Source organism: Rattus norvegicus, chromosome 2, assembly GCF_036323735.1.
Source record: "Rattus norvegicus strain BN/NHsdMcwi chromosome 2, GRCr8, whole genome shotgun sequence".
NCBI classification, from domain to species: Eukaryota; Metazoa; Chordata; class Mammalia; order Rodentia; family Muridae; genus Rattus; species Rattus norvegicus.
The window spans coordinates 138,721,883-138,748,986 of NC_086020.1; positions in this window are offsets into that span (position 1 = coordinate 138,721,883).

The window sequence follows — 27,104 nt, forward strand, 5'->3', positions numbered from 1 at the left end:
TCCTTTCTTTCTTTCTTTCTTTCTTTCTTTCTTTCTTTTTTCTTTTTGAAATAATCTCTCTCTCTCTCTCTCTGTGTATGTGTGTGTGTTTATGTATGGTGTGAGGTCATGTGTGTTCATATGTGAGCATACACACATGCACACACATATGCAAATCACACACACACACACACACACACACACACACACAGACACACACATTTCCTTGACCATTTTCCACTGTATTTGGAGGGCTTCTTAAAATACAGATTTCATATTTCATGGCTGTAGAGATGGCTCAGAGGTTAAGAGGACTGACTATTCTTCCGGAGGTCCTGAGTTCAATTCCCAGCAACCACATGGTGGCCCACAACCATCTGTAATGGAATCTGATGCCCTCTTCTGGTGTGTCTGAAGTGAGTGATTGTACTCACATACATAAAAAAGTAAATAAATAAACCAACCAAACAAACAAAGAAAATCTGCAGATTTTAGGGGTCCATATACATGCTTTTGTATTTATTGGGTTGGAGTAAGAATCTACAGTTCATTCTCTCTCTCTCTCTCTCTCTCTCTCTCTCTCTCTCTCTCTCTCTCTCTCTTTCTCTCTGTGCATGTTTAAGACAAGGTCTCTCAGTGTACCAGGTAGGCTACGCTAACTTGCCACATAGACACTCCATCTAGGGTCTGCTTGTCTCTTCCTTCCTAGCGTTGAGATTTCAGGTATGGACACCATGCTGCCTTTTAAATGTGGGTTCTGGAGATTTACCTCAGGTCCCCAGCCCCTACTAAGTGGGTAACTCTGAAGACTTGTATACATGTTTTGGATGAGAAAAGATGTCACTGGTAAACACTGTGTTAACTGAGTCCCCTCTTTGGCCCGAGACTCTGCATTTGTCTGGTTTCCAGGTGATGGTGCAGGTCCAGCCTATAGGACCACTACAAATCCTGCTCACGTGCCCACCACTATTGGGTGTTCTCAAGCCAAGAAGGCATGAACCTGGTAAGCAAGCCAGCAGACAAAATACTATCGCGCTTCCCAGATAGAGTCATGCTGGAGAAGTTCAATACGGCGAGGTTAAGAGTTTGATCTGCAGTTTGGGGCAGAAAAGATAGCAGCTGTTAGCTCTTTTTACTACGACTGCCCTCTGCTGCGCTCAGTCGAGGTTATTTCTTTGCATTTTATAATGTGGAGAACTTTCCAGTTGGCTTCTGGAAAACAACTTGCATTAGGAAGGCACGACGACGACAAAGAAATCTGTAACTTCCGACCTCCTGCTACACTGGGAACAGACATCGTGTCTCATGAAGGAGATGACCGTGTCGTAGCCACTAGATGCTAAGCATGGTGGTATTTGCACGTATGGCTTCATGTGATTGTCAAAACCTGTGCCTCCTGTATTATCTTTATTTCATAAGCAAGGAAACTGAGGTGCGGATTCATAAGAAAACCTGGGATCATAAAGCGTTTAGTAGCCCCCAACTTTATGGTAGTTTGTCTTATAATTTTAGTACATTATGATATTTCAAAAGCAACAGACCTTCAGTAGATGCTAGGTAGAGGCAATGAGCCTCAGGCCTCAGTGAACCCTGGCATCATGAGGGGAAGAGAAATACTGACATCCAATGTGTCTAAGCATTTGGTAGATTAGGTATCCCAAGAGCATTTGGTGCTCTAAATGGTGTTTTCAACTTGCTATGAATCTATTCGAATGTCATTCCTTCAATAAAGTAGGGGAACGTAATTCGAGGAGGTAAGACTTAAACCCATGCGTCATCCATATCCCAAACTGGTCTCTTGATTCACCACTGAAAATCCAGAGATTGTTACAAAAACACAGAGTTTTTAAAACATAAGAGTACTTTTTGATTTAAAAGCAAAGTCAAATGTCAGGGTCCAGAATTATAATCATGGATACGTGGGAGTTGTAGATAAAGGAATGAAGGCCACAGAGGACAGGTAAGTACATCAGCATCAATCAGATTGGCTGTTTAAGCTCTCTTAGGCCCACTGTAGTGATTGTATCTACAGGTAAAAGCTTGGAAGACCTGGTGAGTCTTGTTAACAGTTAACAGATATTAGCTCGTTGCTGTCTTCATCATCATCATCATCATCATCACCACCATCATCATCATCACCACCATCATCATCATCACCATCATCATCATCATCACCACCACCATCATCATCATCACCACTACCACCATCCTCACCACCATCATCATCATCATCATCACCACCATCCTCATCTTTTCCTCCATTATCATCACTTCGTGAATCTCAGGGAGGGTGAGATTAGGAATTAGGTGGATACCAGAGGCACCTGAATTGAACCAAAGAGGAAAAACACACGGCCGAGAGAAGACCACATCAAATCACAGAAGCTTTCTGAAAATTCTGGACTCCAACTTAGTAGGCAAGTATGACTTTATAGAAAAGGCAAACTAGAGAGATTGGGGAGTGGAGTAAAGAAAGGAGTCGGTCAGTCTGTGAGAAATACATGGTGAATCCTCATTGTCAGCCCAGAAGATTAAGTTGAAAATTGGGTCCATCCTTGCTGAAATATAAACCAAGGAGAAGACTCTTAATCTATTGGAGAAATCCTGCTGGGATACTACTTATGTAGTCAATCCTTGTGGTGGTCCTTGGAAAACTTGGGGGAGAGGACACAGATAGGGTAAGAACAGACATGCAGGTGACTGCCCAAGAAGGGACAGGTGACAAAAGGCAGGGTAGCCATGTGAGTTCCTTTCCAGTTGATTTCCACAGCACAGAAGGAAGAAACACCCAGGGAAAAGGCTGGACTTCTCGTGGGAGGTTAAAGGGAGCCAAAGATGGACGACTGCCAACTGTCACAAAGCTGGGAAGATAAACAACTGGCCAGATGTTCCAGAGAAGACCTGTGTGACAACCTGAACGCGTGCCAGTCATCTAGACGGATGAATAAACAACAGCCAACTGGGGCGGTTGAACTTGTGGGTCCTCCAGGTCGTGCTGCCAACGCGTGGTACAGCGAGCCACTCACTCGAATGATGCAACCTGAAGTGATTCTCATTTCCTCAGTGTCAATTAGGATTTTGGTAGCAAAACAAAAGCCTAGCAAGGAGGTGAAAGAGAGACCTCTCAGGAGCTAATGGCAGCCTGAAGCTCGATGTTCCAAGCTGTGATTGACGGAGAGAGGCTCCAGGGTGCAGCCACCGGTGGAACATCCTGTTCCTGTTACTCTGAGAGCTGGAGGCATTAGCAGCCTGGTGATGTTGACTTGGCTTTTCTCTCCTGGAAGGCTGGCCTCTCCAGCCTGTTTCAGCATCCCGGGACTGTGCTACATAGCCTTCTTGGCACCACCCACAGATCTCTGAGCCCTTAACAACCTCCCATTTTGCTACTATGCCAAGAGAGTTAACTATGTGAGTTTTTTTCCCCCAGTCAATAGCAAGTAGCCCTGAACTGTGCGGTAGTCTGTCGTCTGTCTCTCTGGCACCCACTGTGTGACTAAGATGGTCTTGGGTCAATGTCTGCCATCTGTCCTGTGATGGCACAGCTTTCCTGGGCCTCTTTAGCCACCATCCCTGGCCTCCTGTTGAGTAATGTTCTTTTTCTTGTCCCAAATGTTGAGTTCAGTCACTATTTAAATGTGGATAAACAGGGGAGAGAGGTAAAAATGAGCTCCCAGAAATCTAGACTAGCAGGCATTGCATGCTTCTAGGGTAGGCATTAACTGTGGAAGATGGGTCTCTGGAACATGAGGCAGTGCTGTAGGGGGTTGCTGAGATGGATGGGGTGGGGGAGGTAGGAAGGAGAGAAGAAGGAAGTGAGCCTGAGTAGCAGGAGGAGGAAAGGAGTCAAAGGCTCTTGACCCCAGCAATCTCAGGGATCACTGGTGACAAAGGAAGCCATTGTCCCTTTGAGGTGTTGTAGGGGGGTGAAGCCAGAAGTTAGAGCAGTGATGAGCCAGGGTTGGGACATGGTGACGATAGGAAGTTGACTATTTAGAGACCTGGAGCATTGGTGGGAGGATTGGTTGAAGGAGGGAGCCCCCCTGCTTTGGGGAATTGAAAAACAGCAGAGAATAGGAGCTCTGAGAGGTGCCCCTCAATGTTAAAAGGGCCCTGGAACTAAACTTGTTGAAATGACACAGAGTTCTTAGTTAACATGTCTTGCAGGATGATTGATTAGAAAATATGACTGACCTGATAGTACAGCTTAGCGGACAGCTCCTTGATTGAACCAGTGATCTCTCTCTCTCTCTCTCTCTCTCTCTCTCTCTCTCTCTCTCTCTCTCTCTCTCTCCTCTCTTTTTCATCTGTCTGTGCCTCTTTCTTCCTTCTTTATTTTTCAGCTGAAAATAAAGTAAAATGCTTGACATTTGACATCATCCCTCTGGCTCGGCATACTGTCCCATTTTGCACAACTAGATGTCATCTCAAACCTAGAGCCAGTGCCTGGGCAGGAGCTCCTGCTACCCCTTTCCTTCTGATACTCCCAGCGGCTGCCTTCCCTGTCTGCCTCCCATGCCTCCCAGATACTCCAGAAATTACCACTGGGGTCTTTGGCCATGAGACAGGCTCATTTATTAAAAGTTGGAAAGTTGGAGTGTTGGAGAAGCACAAAATAAGAGCCTTCTACAAAAAGCTCCTCTCGTGTTTTCCATTTTCTTCAACTGTAGGTTGAGGACATAAACAAGCACACCTTGAGCATCGGTTCTGGACAATGCGGCATTTTTATGAATAACAGTACTATGGTGATAGCAGAATGTGCTAAGAACACTAAGAGGCATCAAGCGCTTTGTGAGTCGAGAGGAGGAGAGCTTTACTGTGCACGTTCAATTGTATGAAAGTACAAATTGTACCAAGGGAAGATAAATAATCTACTCCCTTCATAGTAATGTAATAAATAAAATATTATTGGCACACCTGCCAAGGCTGCTAATACCTTTTGGGTGTTTCGAGAAAGTCTGATGTATAAATAACCATGGGCTGGTGGAACCACAGACTTTAGAGTGTCAGTGCTGCAAATAAGCTGGGGTGACATATAACTCAGCCTCCACACTTTGCAAGCTTATAAACACATGTCCAAATAGGTTAAGTCAATTGCTCAAGATCACAGAAGTAGCCAAGGCAGGGCCAAAGGTTAAGTCTCCTTACACACTCTCCCCAAAGTCCTTCTCACTCGGGTGGGGTGACATCAGCTATGTCTTGTCTCTACTAAACAGTGTATTCTGAAACGTACTTCTTCGAACTGGGAGTTCCAACTCCCATCAGAGTGCCCTCATAGCGTCTCTGAGACATTTCCACCTCTTCTTACTGTGCAAACTTGTGCTACTTTTCTGGGAACTTAGATGACCCAGAGGAAGAGAAGCAGAATGATGAACAGAAACATACATCACTTTTGTTTTCATGTTAAAAACAACGCTGGAGATGTTTTTCTTATAGAAGTTGAGAATAGAATGTGCTTACCAGTGGTTGCGGGGAATAGGAGCGATGGGAGAAGTGGGTCATGGGTACAACATTTCAAGTAGTCAGGAGGGACGTTCGGTCCTACTGCACGACAGGATGACCACAGTTCACTCAATTCGGCATACGTTTCCAAACAACTAGAAGAGAGGATTTATAATAATGTTCTTAGAACAAAGAAATGATAAATATTTGAAATTTTAGATATGCTAATTACTCAATTATCCCTACACATTGTACAAACATCTCAGTACACCCTTTAAATGTGTACAATTAGTACGTGTCAATCAAAAACAAAGCTAAAAATATCATCAGAAAGAAAACATTGATAGGTTTGGAAGTAAAGCTCTAACACTTTGGCCTGTCTCTTCCAGATTATCTGGGCTCTATGGGCCCAGCCCACATTCTCTCCTCTTGGAGGTCTCTCAAACTTAGCAGTCCTGTGTCCAGAGTTGAGACACCGGCCTCTGAGTCTGCCTTTTTATCAGTGAGGTTTGTTGGTTCCCATGTCTGTCATCCAGCCTCTCTCTCCATCTCTTCCTTCTTTCTCGACCTTTCCCCAGACTGCCCAATTTCTCTCTCGCTGTGTGTTTACTTCTCTTAGCTTCGTTTCTCCTCTCCTGTTCTCTCGTAGCCCACATGTATGGTAGCTGTGACACCACACACTGACTTCCTTTAAAATTATTTGAGTTTAAATTAACGTTTTACTTATATATCTATGTATGTCTCCACATGTGCACGTTTGCCTGTACATGAAGAAGTCAGAGGACAACTTGGATGTTGTTTCTTAGGAGTACCATCTGCCATATTTTTGTGGGCCGGACCCACTCATGGGTCTAGGCTGTCTGGTTAGCAAGTCCGGGGACCTATCTGCCAGTCACTACCTCCTCCCTACTGGAATCACACGTGTGTGGCACCATTCCTAACTTCATTTTGGGTGTGTATGGATTCTGGGGGTCTGGTCTTGTGTCTGTATGCTTGCCAGGCAAACACTTTATCAGCTGAGGTATTTCCCTAGTTGGTCCTGCTGATTTCATTTCAAAGTCTGTCACCAGGCTTCTGGCTCGGTCTGGTCACCTACCCCAGTTCCTTTGCTGTTCTTCCTCTCGCCTCGGAATGGCTCAGTGTGCACTGCTGCCGAGCCTGCTCCCTTAGTTAGACAATGGCTTATCGAGTTGGTCAAGTATACTAGACTAAGGTTACATGTATGGAGTTTGGCCATTTGCAATTTCCCTTAAAACCTGATTTATAAAAGGTATAATTAAGTTCATATTCTCTGGTGCCACACCCATTGATCCTAGAAAAGCCTTCCTCCTCTCGTGACACTAGCAATGACTATACTGTCCCCTGACCCCCAGGCCATTGGAGTGTGAGTTTGGGTGGCACTTCTGCCTCGATGCCTTGCTTTGCTCCCCATCTCTGTTCCGGAAACTGTAATGAGTGTTTCAGTCAGACTCAGCTCACTGACTTGTGCAGAGAATGCCTGCTACAGAGAAAGAGATTGGGCGTAGCTTCAGTTTAACTACTCTGGCAAACTTTTAGGCCTCCTTTGAAAGGTGGAGAGCTTAAGATATAATAAGCCTGGATTCACAGAAAGGATTTCTCCTTAAAATTATAGTCTCCACCACTGTCACTATTCCTAGAACCTCTATGTTGGGTGTTTCACATATTACATCTCATATAAGACTGACAACCCTTTAGGGCTAATATCATTCCTCTTTATGAGATGAAAAGAGGAACCCTAGGGAAATTACACAGCTTCCCTGAGGTCACAGGGACTGATAAGTAGACCTGGATTATTAGACCCAGAGGTGCCTAGTGCCACCTCGGATATCAGTTGTCACTGGCAGAATGAGGAAACAAATGTCCCAATCCCCTCTTCAGCCAGAAACCATTTCAGTTCCAAGTGTGCGTAGGTACCTCTGCCCTTGTCTGCTTGGTGCTCTTACCACATAGCTGGTGACTTTTTTCTCCCTCTAGATTTTCCTTCCCAAATAAATCATTGATTGCCCTTACTCTGAAGCTATGTCACAGCCTCTGACCCCTGGCATCAGAGTTACCATTAACACGTCTTTTGGAGTCATTCTCTGGGACACTACAGTCAGGGTTCCTGCAGTGTGGTCTCCCGTGCTGATTTCTCGGTTGCATTTCATTTGAATGATGGACGCCTCCGGTCTGTCCTTCTGGTCTGTCCTTCTACACTCATGGACTCATTGCTCAGGCCTTTTATCCCCTCCGGACGGCTCAGCTTGCTCCCAGCCGGGGTCCAGGAGGGTTGGCACTCATGGTACCTTTGGCTATTGTTTGCCTCCCCTTTGAGTTCACCTGGCTGCTCCTCTCTTCCATTTTCTGTCCTCTGGCTCCTTTGCAGCTCCCATTAGCCACCATTAGCCAGTGAGCGGTCACTGTGCCTGTTTTTCCCTGGAGTAGCTGCTGCAGCATCCATCTGATGCTTGTTTTTCCTCTGTCCCACATCTTGCCACCCATGCTTCCATTCCTCTATTTAACCTCTTCTGTGTGCTCTGCATGGGACTGTGTGCTTACCGGGTAGAAAGCACAGTCTTAGGGTTTCTAAAATAGCTAAATAGACCTTAATATTTTACTTCTTACCCTTACGTATACAAAGATTACCCTAACTGCATTCCACTAAAGTGATATTGGTTAACCATTGATGAAACTGCGTTGACATACCATTATCAGCCACAGCCCATAGACAACACTAGGTTACTCTTGGTATTATGTGTTCAGTGACTGGACAAATGTGTAATGGCATATGACTACGTTTCACAAGGATCCTCATGCCTTAGGAATTTTTAATGCCTAGTAAAAGATGTTGGAGCATAAAAGAACCACAGTTACAGTTTTACAGGTGTTGACATGTCAATAGCAATGCAAACTCGATGGAGGGTCGGAGGAAATAATCACATACTGTTTAGTGGGGTCTGTAGACATTCGAGGAATCCAGGAAGACATTTGCCTTCTATGTATTTCCAGAGAGTCAGAGAGAAAGTTGTGAGGAATGTGGGGAAGAGGGGAAAGCTGGCTTCTGGTGCCTAGGCACATTTGACTGAATACAGAATGTTGTGTTGGGGGAGGTTAAGAACTGAGAACAGCATCCTACAGACTGAAATTAGGTTCTGACTTCTATGATGTATTTGTAATGGGATCTTGGCCATGTAATGCAACTGTGTAAGCCTCAGTGTCTTCAGCTACTAACTGGGGAAGATAATAGTGCTTACTTGTTGGGATGCCTGTAGGTAAGTGGATGGATGATACATGTCATAGTTAGGGTTTTACTGCTGTGAACAGACACCATGACCAGGGCAACTCTTATAACAACACCATTTAATTGGAGCTGGCTGTTAGGTTCAGAGGTTCAGTCCATTATTATCAAGGTGGGAACATGGCAGCATCCAGGTATCCATGGTGCAGGAGGAGTCAAGAATTCTCTATATTCATCTGAAGGCTGCTAGTGGAAGACTGACTTCCAGGCAGTTAGGATGAGGGTCTTAAAGTCCACATTCACAATGACACACCTACTTCAACAAGGCCACACCTCCTAATGGTGTCACTCTCTGGGTCAAGCATATACAGACCATCACAATACAAACCATTTTTCTTGTGTTTAGCTTCTGGTCTATAGACCTGGATGTCAGCCAGGAGTGGTGAGACAGAGAAGTGGCTGGAAAGGCAGATTATGACCATAAGGCTCATGTGTCACCAAAATTGGGAGTTTTAACATCATGAAACCATAGTAAGGACTCTAGTCTCTAGTTCAATGCCATCCAGTATTTAGGGTGTGTAAGAATTATAGAAAATTTTCTTGAATGCATAATTATCAATACTTAAATATTTTATATTTCTGTTGACTTGCCTTGGGGTTCAGGAAACCTGGCTTTTCATGAATATACTCTCAGTGGTCCAGACAATAGTTCGGCCTCCATTGACAAGGTCATGACTTCTGGTGATCATGTGTCTCTGCAGAAGAAACACACTTTATGGATGTAGAAAGAGGTTTGGAGCTCTCTAAGGTCAATGGCAGACTCTGGGTTGGTGTCCTGATTTCCTGCCCAAGCTCTTTGTCTCACACCCCCACACTATCCCTTCAATGCCCAATAAAAGTCAAGCATAACTTCTGCCTGCTGGGCTTGAAGGTCAGGTGTGCATGAGGCTTGTGTGACATTATAGATAAATGTCCTTCTGCCTTACCCCATAAAGACTTTATGGACTAAGAGAAAGCATGCACATGAACTTCCAGATCTCGGAATCTGACTTCCTGTGGCAATGACCGAGCATATATCTTTAGGGAGGGAGACCAGACATCCCTTATGAATATGGCTTTCTGCTAAACGGCATGACACACTGTATAGCAGGCCTCCTTGAGTTCTTCATCCTATCGGGTAGGACATTCTTCTCCATGTACGTGCGGCCTGAATGCCCACCCATGGATCCTATAACTGCAGCTAACACTCTTCTTCTGCCCTCTGTTGGGAAACCCCTTGCCTTTGCTATTAAGCCTTTTCCTCTGAGCTACTTCACTGTAGGTCATCATGCTTACTAAGAGAGCCTTGCAGACCAACTTCTTTCCATAAAGTGTCCTGAAGACAATGGAGGTAATGAAGGCATTGCCTCAGGTGAAGTAACAGAGTCCAGTGTATTCTGGATTAGGAGTCCTTGTCCTGGTTTTTAATGTATTCTTAAATTCCCTGAATTAGTCCCTCTTCACTTTTAACTACAAAAGTCTGGAATACTTTAGTACTTGAGGTCTCTCTTCTTGACTTGCAGGCTCCCCTTATCCCATGGCTTTTGAAGCAAACTTGTAGAATTGACTAAATCCCACCCTTCCCCCTCCCTCCCCCCTCCATTCTCTACCACGTGTTTTGTAGAGGTAAATGAACACCTCCTGGCTATGAGATGCTGGGAACTCTGGGACAATCCGTTGTATCTTCCCTGAGTGATAGAAAAAGTTCATACACTGATTAGCAATGAGAGTACCAAAGGTTGATTCTGAGCTTCAGGAGGACAGAGGCTTTTATTGGGGTCTGTCGCCATGGCTGCCTCTGGATGCTGAAGACTTTGCATAAATGATACCCCCAGGTTCCCCACACCAACTGCAACAACAAAAGCACAGAGACAGCTGTTTCTACAGACTTCTAGAGGGCTGTGAGACAGCAGGGGGCTGGAGTGCTGTAGAATTTTCTGCTCTCCATTAATTTTGACAGCTACAGGACTGTCCCAGATGTGAAGTGACCCCACACCGAATATCCAGCTGACATTTCTTTATTGCTCTCAGGCTGGAGTAACTAGATGCAGCCATTCATGGAGCGTGGGCTCTGTGCCACGTGTTTTAAATGCATCGTCTCAAATCATAACCAGCTGGGGAGATGTTCCCTTCACTCTCGTTTTGCACACAGAGGCTAAATGATTGACCTAGGACAACTCAGCAGCTGGGTTCCACACCCAGATTGGCAAGGGCTCCAAGAGGTGGGGTTCCGGCACCCAGGCTCCCTCATTAGGTTGCCTCCCCCCTGGAAATAGGTCATTATGTTGAGTGACAAGGTAGTTGCTTGGTAACCTAGACCAACTAAAGAACATGAACTGTAGCTTGGCAAATGAGTCAGAATTAATTGGTCCTGAACCTGAGCATATGCAGTTCTGGACATCATCCCCAGAATTCCCGAAATTACTTGGGAGGAAGATGGTCAGAGGATTATGTGCCCAAAAAAGACCAAGTGCTGGAGCTATATATCAACCAGGATTTGCCTACATACATCAGACATACATGAATTACATTTGCTTCATGATTTCTACTACTTATTCCTGCTGCCACTGTTTGAACTGTCAGCCCGGCTGTAATCTCCATGAGACTTGGGACAGGAACAAGCTGACTTCGATGATGGACCTAAGTGTGATTTTTGCATTCAACGTCATCATTATTATAGGTTGCTATGTTTGTTGACTGATAGCTTTAGATACAGTTCCAGTTGGCAGTGGGCTTTAATACAGGTGTCTACAGCTAATTCTTGCCATCCATGTGTGAGCTAAGGAGTCAAAAGGAGAAGAGCTCTAGTCTTCAACCTTGAAATTCATGAGTCACTGAGAAAAAACATACAAACTTCAAATAAGCAGATTTTTAAATCTTATCAAACCGGGAAACTGATTTGGTAGGGAAATTGTATTTTCAAAGCCAAGATAGTAATTACAACATGCAGACAGGTTTGGGAAATTTTTTTTTAGTGTGTGTGTGTGTGTGTGTGTGTGTGTGTGTGTGTGTGTGTGTGTGTGTGCGTGTGTGTTAGGAGTGGACCTGAAGTTGACATTGGGTGTCTTCACCGATCTTTCTCCACTGATTTATTGAGACAGGATGTCTCACTGATCCCATAAATTGTCAGTCTGGGCTGTTCTAGTCAAGTATACCTTGTTTCTGTATCTTGAATGTTGGGATTACAAGTGGCAGCCTGGCTGTTTATGTGGGTGCCAGGATCTGAACCCCACTCTCTATGCTTGTGGGATCAACACTCTATCCATTGAACCTTCTCCCCAGACCAGAGTTTGTGAAATCTTGACTGAACAGTCTTAGGCAAATGATGGATTCTAATTTTTTACTTGCCAGCTTTAGGAAGATTTCTCATCTTTGAATTGAAAGACTATACTAATTATAAAACTCTTGGAGCCAAGAGCAAACAGCATCTATTTTGGTTGCAACCTTGGGCCATGCAGACCTTGAAGAGAACAGGTACTATTTTCATAATCATGATATCCTGTAGGTTGAATGTCTGAGTTCTAGTTCAGCTTGTAATCAAATGGGTGAGGATGGAGGTGAATTGCCACATCCCTTTGTAGCTCTGTTCCTCATCTACAACACAAGGGCTTGCTTTGCTCCGTTTCGCAGATCCCTGCTGGCTCTTAAGTTCTGTGATTAGCATCTCTCCTCCATTTTGGAATATTCTTGCATGTCCAGTGATGTAAATCAACTTATCAAATGTTTGTTGAATACACGCTATTTGTTCAGGATCGGAAATCATTTGAAAAAGTGGATTGGGGGTGGGGGGGGGAAGAGAGCCGAGGAAGGGAAAAATACTGATGATAATAAATGGGCTCAAGGGTGAAGAACGTTGGAATGTTTACTCATCTCTAGCGTCTACTTGTTTGTTTAGAGCCACTTTGTGTGGTAAAAGTGCCAGTCACAGTGCGACAACTGGCTGAGGGAGAGCCTCACATGTGATCTACTGGATGGAAACTGAGCTACGAGGCCCTGGGGATGACAAATATTGCTTGGTGATAAAAAGCACTGATGTGTCCGGGACTAATCTGCTGCTAAAATGCTGCTTCAGGAAAAAAAATGTATGACCAGAAAGGAAGTCCTGGTGATTTAACTGATGGTGACAGCTGGAGGCCCTGTAATTGTCCACATAGAAAGTGGAAAGAGAAAAAGTTGTCTTTCTATGGAAAAGATGGTGTAAACTGGCATCACTAAAATCTTCTGGCTTCTAAAGATTTCTGAGGGTGGTCGAGGAGATTGATCACATGCAGTGCTCATACATGGGGTGTGCTACAGCAGCCAAAGCCTTTGAGGGGCATAGCTCTCCCTTCTGTAGAGGAGAGGCATGGGGGAGGGGTATTCTTTGAGAATTGATGTCATTGCTACAGGTGACCCTGTGTGAGAGGGAAGTAAGTGGTAAATAGCCCCAGCAACATGTCCTTAAATCACAACAATTCCGAAATCAGTTGCTGAATAGATTGGGGCTCTCCGTGATGGAACTGGATAACGTAACAGGCAGAACTCAGGCGCTACTTTGGTGGCTGTGATGGCTAATCTTGGTTGGATCTGGAATCAACTAAATTGCAAGCCACTGGGCATTTCTGTGAGGGATAGTCTTGATTCCATTACTTGACGTAGGAAGATGTCAAGTCTAAATGTGGATCTTAAATGTGGATGGTCACTTCTGGCCCCAGACCAGATAAAGGACACAGAAGGTGGAAACTGCCTTCTGCTTGCCTTCTCTCTTGCTGACGAGTTCACCTGTCCTATGGTTACAATGTTCCTTTGTTAAGAATAAGACCACTTTCTTCCTGCTCCCAATGCAGACAGACCGATGACCCACAGCTTTCCAAGAATCCTCAAGACCTTCAGTGCCAGAGACACTGCTGCCGAGACATCCAGCCTCCTGATGTGAGCAGTTACCAGATCCTTAGCTTATTTCGTGTGAATCAGCATTGTTGGACTGCCAGGAGGACCATATTGTGTAAGACAATCTGATAAATCCCCATCACACACACACACACACACACACACACACACACACACACACCCCGATATATATATGTATGTATATATGTAGATATATGTAGATATGTGTGTACATAAATATGTGTATACACACACACATATATATACGTATATATACATATATATATATATATATATATATATATATATACACACACATACAGATACACACACACACAATCAGTTCTGTTTCTTTAGAGACCCCCGAGTCTAGCATTAGCCACTCATTTGGCTGAGTTAAGTCAGGCAAACTTCTGATGCTCAGTAGCTTGGCTTTGCTGTGGTCATGACTGGTGTTTCCTGGATACTGTGATCAGGATTCCTGGCACTTTTGACACTCCACACCGCTGCCCCCCAGGCCATGACTCCTCTGTCACTATCTAGGGGTGGCGTGGCGTGGTATGGCATGAAGATTGAAGTAGGGACCGCACAGGAAATCTTGTTTAGTCCCTGGTGTTGCTGCCGCTTTCCACAGCCTTGATAGTGGGGCGGGCTCTGAAGTTCAAGGATCCCATATGGGCCATTCAGCTGAAGAGATGCATTAGAGAAGCCCCAAGAAGTGTGTTCTGCAGTCACCCCAAAAGATGACTCCAAGAACACTCTGGGCTGTAGTTTAGGCCTGGAAGGTACAGGGATCTTCTCTGGTGGTGACAGCTGGTATTCTGGGAGGCAAATCTGGGTATCCGGGGAAGAAGGCAGTGTGAGCTTTGAGTGTTATAGGATCCCACGCCCTGTGTTGTTGTGGAACATCTTATGGAGAGGTCTAGGAAGTCCACTAATTTATCTCTGTCCAGTGACAGACCTGAAAGAACTCAGGCAGTGTGTCGCTGGCAACAAAACTAGTCACAAAACATGGAGTTGTACTCGTGGTTGGCAAGTCTTAGGTGGTTGAGTTTTTTAAATATAGAAAGAATAAATCTTGGGGACAGCTCAATCTGTCCTCTTGATATAAATTGATTGATACCCTTTGACATCTAGGGAGCCATGTTTTTGTTTTCTGAAATGAAGAGAAGTTGGTGTTTGGAGTACAGACATTTCTTAAATTGGTAGAGAAGAAGAAAGGAAAGTTCTGTCCTGGGATTTGTGTCTACTCCTTGATCCTTCACAAGGTGCTCTTGTAGCCCAAAGAGTGTTCTTTACTTTAGAAGAGTTAACTGAAACTTGAGGTGATTTTCTACTATTACTTAAGTCATGCAATTTGAAGCAGGCTTATGGCTTAGTTCAGAGCATCCATAAAGCCAGAAATCTCTAAAGAAGCCAGTGGAAACCATGTCGGGAGGAATGGGGCCTTCTTCTTTGCTCTTTTTTTCCCTTTTCTCTCTGACAGATGTCACAGATAGAGTTTCTCTCTTGGGATATGGACCCCAATAAAACCTATGTCCTGACATACTGGCAGCCTCGCAGAGCCGCAGACGCATGTTTAGAATTCCACAGTCTGCTGCGAGGCCAGCAGAGAAAGCCCCAAGCAAGAAAGGCAGACACTGGGCACTTTTGAACTTACTCTGGGTATTAAAGGAGCTTTAAGTGGGAAAGGGTGTGTGCAGCCAGGAGCCTGCGATTTTCAGCTGACTCCTATGGGAGAGTTGCCACAGGGAGCAGTATTCACAACCCACACAGTTTGGAGATGTGCCCCAGGCAGACAGTATCAAGTACTGCCTGGTACGTGGTGTTGTCCTGGGCAGGACAGTTCTCTTTAAACAGTGGTGGACAAGAGTTTCTTCAGTTTTGTGACAGAAATGTGGAGCGTCTCCAGCCATCGGGTGTTATCTTCATGTTCTGACAGGCAACCAGGGGCAATGGTAATGGCCTATGCTGTTTTGTGGGTGGTCTTTTCCACTCCAAGTTACTTGCATGAGGAAAGAGAAATTTCACTTTGCCTGGTAGTGGGGCCTTTGCAGGACTTGGCACATAACACCTAGTCAACAAATATTTATTAAATGAGAAAAACACCAACAACATTGAATGACCTCCTAGCTTCTTTCTTTGCCCGATATTAAACTTAATGTCGCTATCCCCAACACTCTTGCTTACAGAGCCCTTAGAAAAATTTATTTTAATTTGTTCTTTCTCCCCATTTCTACCTAGAAGTAAAAGCCCTAGAAAAATTATGGACTTTGTTGTTGTTTATTTTTGAGACAGGGTTTGGCTGTGTAGTCAAACTGGCCTTGAGCTTGCCGTGTAGCCTAGACTGGCCTCAAACTCTCGGTACACTCTCTTCCCCAGCCCCCTAAGTACTGAGATTGGGCCCCGTGGGGACTGTGCTTTTTCTTTTCAATGTTTCTCGTTCCTGGCATGTATCAGATGCTCATTGATCAGGACAACTACGTAATTGGTTACTCAAATTCGGACCCTGTGAGGATCCAGGGATGCTGATGAGAGAGAACAGATATCCCTGTGGAGCCTCATGCTGGGCCCTGATCAGTAAATGCTAGGGGAATAAATAAGAGAGAGTGAGTTTGCAGAGCCCACAGAGGCAGGCAGGCTGCTCTAATGCTTTTCCTTATCTGGAGATTAAAAACTGCTCTCTGGGAATTCCACCCCCTGGGCTCAATTCTATCTGACTAGACATACACAATACAGCTAGATTGTCTTTCTTTCATGTGGCATTTAATATCTGCATTCTCTGGCTGCTGCTGCTCCCCTGCTAAATTTCTCCTCTCGCCGCCTAAACATTGCCTTCCTTTGCCTTGGAATTGCTGGCGGCTCACTGTTCTGAGGGGGAGGGGGCGTCCGTGTAACAAGGCCATCTTAGGTACTGTAAGTGTTGGCTTTAAGAAACCACACTTTCCACCCTTATCGGCCTTGAGGGTCTCTGGAAACAATTATGACCGGGACATAAGCTTTATTATTGGTGCAGCCCTGACCCGGTGGCCTTAATTCTTGTCCACATGCTTTGACATACTTCTATGGTCCAACTCTGTGGCTCAGTTCTGGTGACCACACTTCTGATTCAAAATTGGCCTCGCTTCCCATGTAAAAATGTTCATCTTGTTTTTATTAGTTGCTTCTCTTCTGCCCCAAGGAGGAGGTAATAGCCTGTGGAACACCTATGGGAGGCATCTAATCTATAAGGGTTGATCCACACCCAGCTGCCTCCCTACAAGACTAGAGCTAAGCTAGGCTAAGAGTGAAAGAGAGAGGGAGAGAGAAAGAGAAAGACAAAGAGGGAGCATGGAGGAAGAAAGGGAGAGAGAAAGAGAGGAGAGGGAGAGAGAGCACTATTTTGCATTCCCTGTGGTACTTCCTACGGGCTTCCCTGGGCTAAAACCCCATCCACTTACCCATAGATAGATCTATCAGTCACTTCAATAAATAACCGAGAGACAATAAAATTTTAGCCTCCTGGTCTCCTCGAGGAAAAGGTTCCTTATAAACGTACAACATTATTACAGAACTGCTGGGATGCCTGCAGAGGGAATTGACCTTTTTCAAGTTAAGCCACATAATACCCTTGAGCTACATGTTCCATAAATTCTAGAATAAAAGTTAAAAGCCTTTTAAAGGTTAATAATCACAACCGTAAAGTTTTTTCCCCTTAGACTAGGATGCTGCTTCCCACCAGCTCGTAATAATCAGGTTAGTAGAACAAATCACATCGTTAGAAAAAAATTAAGGAGTCACCTAAACAACATCCTATTTTTAACCCCAATGCATAACTCTTTCTCCTGCCTTCTACCTAGCTGTGGGAGCCTGGGCGAGACACGTCATCTCTCTAGGTCCCGTGTTCTCATTTGTAAAAGAATGTTTAAGTTGTATCGCCTCTAAACATCCCACGGTTCCAGGGTTTTGTAACCTAGCATGAATACTAAGAAACCACTGCGTGTTGGGCTTATCGTGTAGGGACTTGCAATGTTTGCCATGGTTGAATGTGACTTGGGAGTTACGGGATGACGAGCTCCACTCCATGTCTCTCCCGGATGCTGCAGATGGCAAACTTTCCATAGCCTTAGTAGTTAATAAATTGCAGAGGTTTGGAGCACTGAGGGCCATGGTGGAGACGGGGCACAGGTGTGACATTGGGTGGATTCCTTAGCTACTCACAAGGCTTCATGTGCTAAATGGGAACAAGGAAAGAATGTGAGGAGCGAGTGTGATGTAAATGCGTGTTGTGGCTCTTGGCGCATAGATGTGGTCAGTAAATGCTGGTTGTTGCCACTGCTTTCTGATGCCTTTGGGGCTCAGCAGAGTTGACCTCTAAGGTCCCATGCAGTTCTAACTGGCTCTCCCTCTACAGTTTTGTTAAAAAAAAAAGTGGTCAATGACCTCCAGGATGTTTGGTTAACTGGAGCTTGGGAAATTAGGCTGAAGTTCACATGGCAGCTCAAAGCCTATGATGATTAAAAACTCCTATTCTAGGGTTACGTAACATGAGCCGTTCTCATGGGCCTTTTGGTTAAGTACACTTCTTGGAAGCATTTGTAGTTTTTACGCTGATACTTATCTGGGAGATGGGGGAACAGAAGTAACTTTACAAAGCTCCCACCGAGGTCCTGGAGCTACTAACCTCCCAGACACACCGTCTCAGGAGGATTCGTCCTTTAAAGGATTGGAAATGCTTGCACAGGGTATAAGACTGTCTCCGGTGCTGGCAGAAAGGACTGTCTCGGGACTGCGCTTGGCTGACAACACAGCTTAACACAAAGTCCTTCAGCCTGAGGATCCGATGCTGGACCTGCTTCAGAGAGGCCACACTGGACCCGTGTGGATGGTTCACGTCTGGGTGCCTTGTGGTCTGACAGTATTGGAACATCAATGTAGACTTTTTAACTTTCCCAAAGCCATGCTTCTGGTGGTGGCTCAGCCTAGCAGCACAGGGCTGGAGCAGGAAGGTGCAAGGCAGACAGGTAATATGGTGGACAGCCATGGCTGGGCTAAGGAAGCCCCTTAGTAAAAGCAGCCATTGTTTCCCACAGCATGTCCTGAACCTGGTGACAAAGTCACCACCTAGTAAGGGACTCTTCCCTTCTGAAATAATAGTACATCATTGAGAAAAATAACACACCAATTCAAATGCCACCTATATTTGGACAATCAGAAATCCAAATTCATTCGACTATAAACTGTATATAAAAGTACATTGGAGGCTATTGGACCTAGAACTGCTTTTTCTAGGCGGAGTACACCCCAAGACCCCCAATGGATGCCTGAAACCTGGGGAATTACTTAGTCCCAAAGGTATTGCAAAACACCTTCTGCATGTACACCCTTGTCCAGGCTTAATTTATAAATTAGGCACAGCGAGAGATTAGTAATAGCACCAATAACATGAAGAATTGGCAACATGGTTATACAGCTGTGTCCTCACTGGACTTCATGGACGTTATTAAGTACAATAAATGTGGGTCTGAACATAGTTACTAGAATACCTTGACAGGGAAACAGTTGTTAAGCAAATTGAGTCACATGATGAACCAAGAGCACAGCATTGCTGGCGGGTAGGGATGTGTTTTCTCAGATATCAAAGATGGCTACTAACAGGCAGGTGACACATATGTGCGGTATGGATACACTGGATGAAGGGTTGGTCCGCTCCCGGATGGGGCCAGAACTAGGTGGTGTGACCGCTCATCAAACTACAGAGAATAAAACTGAATTCAGAAGTTAAGAGTTGTTTGTCTCCCCCACCCCTCTGGTGTTTTTCACATATTTTTAAGCAGTGGTCGACTCTGGGTAACTGGCACCACGGAGAGCAAAAGTGAGCCTAACGGTTAGCGCTGTAGGTTTGTCTGACTGGGAGCATTCTGTTTTAGAATCCCTTCCTTCTGGCCTATCATTTGAGGGTGTAGATTGTTATGGTAGCTGGAGCTTGAGGAGCTGGAGCTGGTCACTATGTCTACTGTTAGGAAGCAGAGAAAGACGATGCGGGGACTCCTCTCTTTTGAATGCAGCCGTGGACCCCAGCACCTGGGACCTCACTACCTGACTTTAAGGTGGGTTTCCCATCTCACTTAACCTCATCTAGAGAGACTGCTCAGAGGTTTGTCTCCCTCCCTGAGAGACAGTGCCAATTTCCTTATGGAAGAATGACCAAATAGTTTTAGGGGGTCTATTGAGTCATTGACTTGACCTGGACCTCTCTGTGGCCTTTGGAATTATTCCAGGATTTTTAGAACAGTGCAATCAAGTAAAAACCAACCAGCCAAACAAGAAATCAACCAACCAACCAACCAGACAAACAAAAACCCTGAAGAGTGTTGATTAATGATTGAAGATTTACATAAGATTTTAAAGTTTGGCTATTCATCTTGAGATTATTCAGAATATAATTAAAAAAGAAATTGAGAACAAAAAAGTATAAAATCCAAGTTAATCACATTTTAACTCTCAGCTCCTACCAGTGACTTTTGTTGTTGTTGTTTATTTCTCTAAGAGCAATTGAATGTCATATTCCTGGAGTGGCCTGTTGTAAAACATTGCTGTTTCATATGTGCCTTACAAGGTGCTCTGTGGCGGACGGGGTACTTAATCTCTTACTTTCACCCACTGTAGTGTGTACTGTGGTGTGTGTATGTGTGTGTGTGTGCGCGCGCGCGTGTGCGTGCATGTGGTGTATGCATGTGTGCATATACGAATAGGTGTGTCTGTGTATGAGTATGTGTGTATATGGGTATGTGTATGTATGCGTGCATGTGTGTATGGGTGTGTGTGTGTATGTGTGTAGTATATGTATGTGTGTAGGTGTGTATATATGGGTGTCTGTATATGTATGGGTGTGTGTGTGTATGTATGAGTGTGGGTGTATGTGTATGATTCTCTCTCTCTCTCTCTCTCTCTCTCTCTCTCTCTCTCTCTGTGTGTGTGTGTGTGTGTGTGTGCTCTCTCCACTGAGGTGGTTCTCAGGCTTGTCTCCTTGTCCTGGATCTGGCTTCTCTCTGTGTGTGACACTAAGTCTGTCATGCTCAGCAACTACATTTTGAAAAAATGTCTTTTTTAAAAGATAGTTTTTGCAGTGCCACTTATTAAACATGTCTGTGTTTAATTTACAAGTAGAAATTACATATATTGCTCATAAACTGATGCATATACAGCTAATCAACACACTTAATGACATCATGTGATTTCTGGGGGTGGGGTGGGGTGGTGGAAACACTGAGACCCTTAATAGTTTCAAATAATATGTCACAGTGCACTGAGTGTGTTCGTGCAAGCATAGCGTTGCACCGTGTCCTCTTGGATGCGTTCCTCTTACACGAAAGTGTGAGCCTTTGGACCAATGTCTCCTCCACATCTCTTCCCCCAGTGCTAGGTAACCATATTCTCCTCTTACTTTCACGTGTGCTTCAGCCATGACGTGTGCAGTGTATCACTTGCCTGACATTGACCTTCTGATGCACACTGACCTCCAGCACACTAGCTCCTCTGTCCCAATTTGTCAGCATCATGTGCCCCTGAGTCAGCATGTTCTGATCCTGGTTTGCTTTTTTTTTTTTGTTGTTGTTGTTCTTTTTTTCGGAGCTGGGGATCCAACCCAGGGCCTTGCGCTTCTTAGGCAAGCGCTCTACCACTGAGCTAAATCCCCAACCCCTGAGCTAAATCCCCAACCCCGATCCTGGTTTGCTTAATCATGCCACTTCCCATCTTACCTATGTGTACACTATTGTGACTCTAATGTGAGGCCCATACATGTCCCACCTCTCTTTTTAACTCTTCTCTGAGGATACTGCTCTAGAAGCCCGGCAGGCCCTTAGAGTACAAGGTGCACCATGAAAAAACACTGAGCTGGAGTTGAAGTGTAAATATAGATAGACTTTCTATTGGCTAGTTAAACTTCTCTTCATAAGCCATTTGACCTCTGTAAATCTGTTTCTTCATCTACAAAATGGGAATAACAATGATACTTGCTTGACCAAGCGATGTCCACAGGAGTGATATCGAGCATGTCTGTCTGTGTTTTGATTTCTAGTCGGTCTTTGGCAAAATGTCTGTTCAAACATTTTTCTCATTAAAAGTGATTGGATTAGGGTGTGGGGGACAGGGGATAGTAAGGGAGGAAGAACACAAGTCTTCCTCTCTTTGATTGATTATCACCGTTTCTCCCTGGAGTATGGGGTTTGGGGCTGGAAGTTCCAACCTCACTGTGCCATGGTCTTTGGGTAACCTGCTCCTGGGTAGCAGCAAGAGAACACAAAAACCCTCTTATCATCCAGGAAATGGTGAAGATCGGACCTTCTGTGCCATGAACCAGGGATAAAGAAGAGAACAAGAGCTGCATCATCCCTATTGCTTAAGGATTTGAAGATTTCTGTACCAGAAACTAGCAGTTCATATCTTATTTAAAAAATTATTTTTAGTTTGTTTGCAGTGCTGGGAATCGAACCCTAGTCCTTTGCATGCTAAGTAGGAACTTACCATTGAACTACAGCCTGAGAGTATTCTTAATATAAAAGCGAATATCATGGTATGAAATTAAGATCCCAGTTACTATTGACCGTTAAGGAAGTGGCCTGCATTGAGACGTCACCATGAGCCTCTAAGACGGTTAAAGAGACTGGCTGTACTTGTACCAAGTGTTGAAAAATTTACAGAGACTGGAATCCCAGACATTCTTTATGGGACTTTAAAATGGAACAACTATTTTGGGAAACAAATTGGTAGTTGCACCAAAGGTTAAGCTTATACATGCTCTGTAATACGGCCATTTTTACTTCTAAATGTCTATACAACAACCAAACCCGAGAGCGAGCATAGATCCTCACGAAGGCTGGCACACGAATGTTTACCTACTGTGATATATATGATAACTCCCAACTGGGAAGAATTCAGCTCTTATCTACAGGAGAACCTATATCCATAGCAGGTTAGCAATAAACAGCACCATGGATGACTTTCCAAGTAAATATGGTGTGTGAAGGGAGACAAACCCTTTGTACGCACGTCTAGGCAATGTAAAGTCTTAGTAGTAGAAAGCACACTGATGACAGAGAGGGTGGGAATGGCATGGAGTGACCTCAGAGCAGCAGAGAGTGCATAGGAATTGTGGGTATATCCTCCTCATTACCTCTCATTGTGGTGGTTTAATGGGAATATAAATATCAAAATTATATCAATGTGTAACACTTAAACCTGTGCAGTTTCGGTATATAAATTATTATTCACTGGCATTATTAAATGAGAGAACTATTAAAACCAATGACCACCACTGTAAGGAAAATCAAAACAAAACACAAGAAAAACATATTGTGTTGAAAGGCCCCAGTGAGGTAATGCTCAAGAAACAGCAGTGTAGCTGCGCCCTGCTCTTGAATACATATCATCTTTGTTATCTCGGTAGTTAAGCTTTCCTATTCCACCCAAATGGAGAATGCTAAGTGAAGAAGGTAGCTCACCTTGCTGGGCGAAGGTCCTCTCTAATCCAGAACCTCAGGGGCTTCTGTTTACTGTTCCACCATCTCCCAGCCCCTCACTGCAGCCCTCACTCCAAAATAGTGAGTGACGGTACCAGGCCTAATGTCTAGACTATATTCCCTACATGGCTGCCCACTGGGATTTCCTGGGAGGCCCTTGGAATGGTTGTATCTAGTATCTGACAACTCTCACTCACTTAATCTGTGACTGAGGCCCTCCCTGGAGTAGGTCCTTGAGACAGCCACCCACCACACTTCTGTGGCATGTCGTCTCTTGCCTACGTCTCCTCTCAAACATGCAGTTCAACTAGTGTTGGCAAACAGTCAAGCAAGATAATACTGACTTTCAAACGGTGCTTGGCCTTTTCCCAGCGGATTTCCATGGGAACCTTCTGTTTCTCACAGGTCTCATGGACAGCATAAGAAGTGTGCAAGGCAGGATGACTTTACTTATAATGTTTTTCTTTTTGCTGATTATCAATACAGTGTGTGGTCACTTATGACCATTATTTCAAATAACAATATAGGAACTATCAAGAAACAAAATTACCTGAAATTTAGCCTACTCTGGGGTCAATATTTGGTCCTTCTAATGCAGATGGAGTATATTCATTCATTTTATTTTTAAGCAACACTGAACACAAACTGTACTTCTATTTTGCAACTCGTTTTTTCCCAGTTAGTACAGAGTAGTCATTTCTTCATATCTTTAAATATGATTTGAGAACAGTATTTTAAATAACTATTTCCTAGGGCATTGCATGGGAACACATGATTTATTTAATTTCCTATTGTTTGGCAACTTGTTTCTATATTTTGGATATGAAATATAGCCGTAGCTTTTCCGGGGTAGCTGGAACTCACGTGCACTGTTGGAGGCATATGCCATGCACATGGCAGCTTGAGATAACATTGGACAGGGACTGCAACACTGAGTATCTGCAGTCCCTGCAACTCTGCAGCTTACCTCACAGGTGTTCAACAAAAGCCTCTTAAGACAATATTCATAGTGACAGTTATGCCTCAACTAGGGCGAGTATAAACGTCAGTCAGCAATCAAATGCACAAAGGAACTAGTGTATTGGGAGCAGCAGCACACGGTGGAACAATGAGAATTAACCACCCTCAATGATAAGCAACTCCATGGATGACTCACATAAACATAAAGCCAAGTGAGGGGAGAGACAGGTACAAAGACTCTAGCACAGAACTGAGAACCATTGTCTTAGACGGCAGTGGTTCCTCCTGTAGCAGAAGGCAGAGGAGTGCTCTGGGGACTTATTCTTTATCTTTTACTGAAAAATTAAGAGGAATGTGCTTTGACAGTTTCACACATATGTACTGTTATCCTGGTCATTTCCACCCCCAGATCTGTCCCTCTTCCCCACGCCTCCCTCATGTGTGCCTTTTCACCTTCGTGTCCTCTTCCCTTGATTTTATAAAGCACTAAGTCCAGTCAGTATAGTGCATGAGCACCAACAACCCGTCAGCAGCCACAGCCATGAAGAAGAATGACTCCCTCTCGAACGGGCAAACATCAATAGCTTCTCACTGTGGGAGCCCCTCCTCAGTCTATGCTAGGATGCTCACTGGCTTGATCTTGTGTGTGTCTCTTACAGGTAAGCACAGCCACTCTGAGTTCACATGTACAATGGCCATGTCTCGTTGAGACAAAGGCATTCCATGGCCCTCTTAGCCATCCTCTGGCCCTTACAGTGTTTGGTTCCCCTTTTTGTTATGTATCCTGAGCCTCGCAGTGGTTGATGTCCATTTCTAGAATATAGAAAGACAAGAGAAGACTGCTGCATGGGAGAACCCCAGAGATCTTTGGGGGTCCTCGCCAGGATTGTGTACTTGGGTGCTGACCAGTATGAGCGAACGAGTAAACTACCTAAGGCTGAGGAGTGGAAGGGGACAACGACTGCTGGACACACAGTACCTGTTCCTACTCTGGTCCTGAGAAACCCAAGCTACTTAGGGCGCTGAGTCGGATACTCGAAAAAACTATCATTGCCAATAGAATAATTATAATAAGTAGAGTGAGCACTGCTCTGGATAAATATTTACCTTTATAAGTTTCACAATTGTGCCAGAATAATATAAAAGATACAGAATACAAAGAGCAGTGCAGAAGTTCTCAACGTGTGGAGCCATCATTGTATAGCAAAGCCAAATAAATGGCATTTCCCGGGTATTGGGGGTATTGGTAGGTGACTCGTTCCTGCATCTCTCATAGACTAGAGAGAGAGCGAGAGAGCAAATGAGAGAGAGAGAGAGAGAGAGAGAGAGAGAGAGAGAGAGAGAGAAGGAGAGAGAGAGAGATTCATTTAATCTAGGAGGCAGTGAGTTCAAATCTGTGAGTTTGAGCCAGCCTGGTCTACACGGTGAATTCCAGGACATTCAGGACTATATGGAAAGACCGTGTCCAAAAAAAAAAAAAAAAAAAGTGATGGGGTGGGAGATAGCAGGGGGGATGCTTAAGACTCTGCATAAAATGGAATAGTATTTGTGTGTAACTTTTGGAGGCACTTCTGTATAGATTAAAGTATCCATGTGAATAGTTAATTTACTGTATTGTTTAGGGAGTAACTGCAAAAGAAGTTTTGCAAATTCAGTCCAGACTCCATCCCCCACCCCACCCCCAAGTGTTTTCAATATTCAGTTGTTTAATCTATAGGAGTAAAAGACTTTAGATATGAGTTGACTATATCTCAGGAAATATCTTTTCTAAATGTTGGTAAATTAATGATCTTTTCAGAAATTGAGGTGTTAAGATAACTTATGATGCACATGCTCAGAAGAAAATGTAAAAGGACTCCTTCATGCGGAGGAGAGTGATGATGGGAGTCCTCTGTGCAGAGGGGGATGATGGGAGCCCTTCATGCAGAGGGGAATGATATCAGATGGAAATCTAACTTAATCTGAAGGAGTAAAGAGCTCCAAATGTTTGTAAAGACAAATATGTAAGATTTTTAGTCTTCTTCATTAAAATATCTATAAAATATAATTTGTTGTTTAAACAACAAAATAATAATAAGAAAATATGGAGTTTATTAAGGATATAAGATTAAAACATGACAACAAATTGAAATAAAAGTGAGCAAAGAGGGGCTGGGGATTTAGCTCAGTGGTAGAGCGCTTACCTAGGAAGCGCAAGGCCCTGGGTTCGGTCCCCAGCTCCGAAAAAAAGAACCAAAAAAAAAAAAAAGTGAGCAAAGAAAATAATAAATGTAAGAATGACAAGAAAGTAAAAGTCAAAAACAATAGAGAAAACAATGAAACCGAAGAGCCTCTTTGAAACAGTCAAGTAAACTTGTGAACTTATAGTCAGACTGATTTAGAAAAGGAAAGAAAGGCACAAACTACCAATCTCAAGAATGGCAACAAAGGTTGTATCAGTAGAGTCAGCAAAAGGAGACTAATATTATGAACAGCTTGATAAATTTGACAGCTTAATTAAAACAGAACCCAAAAAGGGAGATAACTTACATAGTTACCTGCATATCTATTAAAATAATAAATTTGTAGCTTATAAGTCTTCCTGTGAGGACAGTTCTAAATTTAAATGGCTCCAATGAGTTTTCTTTTAAAAAATATTTAAAAAACCCAAATACCAATTGTACAAATTGGAATACCACAGTGAAGGTTTACCAGCCCAGTTAACAAGACTAGCATTGTCTAGAGACGAAATGAGAGTATCACAAGAAAATGAAGCTATATACCAATATCACTCATGAATACAAAATATTGGAATCAAATTTTAGAAATCTGGGGCTGGAGAGATGGCTCAGCAGTTAAGAACACCAACTATTTTTTCCAGAGGTTGTGAGTTCAATTCCCAGCAACCACATGATGGTTTACAACCATCTGCAATGGGATCCACTGCCTTCTTCTGGTGTGTCTGAAGACAGCTGCAGTGTACTCATACACATTCAATAAATAAATCTTTAAAGAATTTTTAAGAAATTTAACCCAAAAATGTCTAAAGTGAATCATTATCATAGTTAAGCAGTCTTTACCCCAAGTATGCTGGTTTA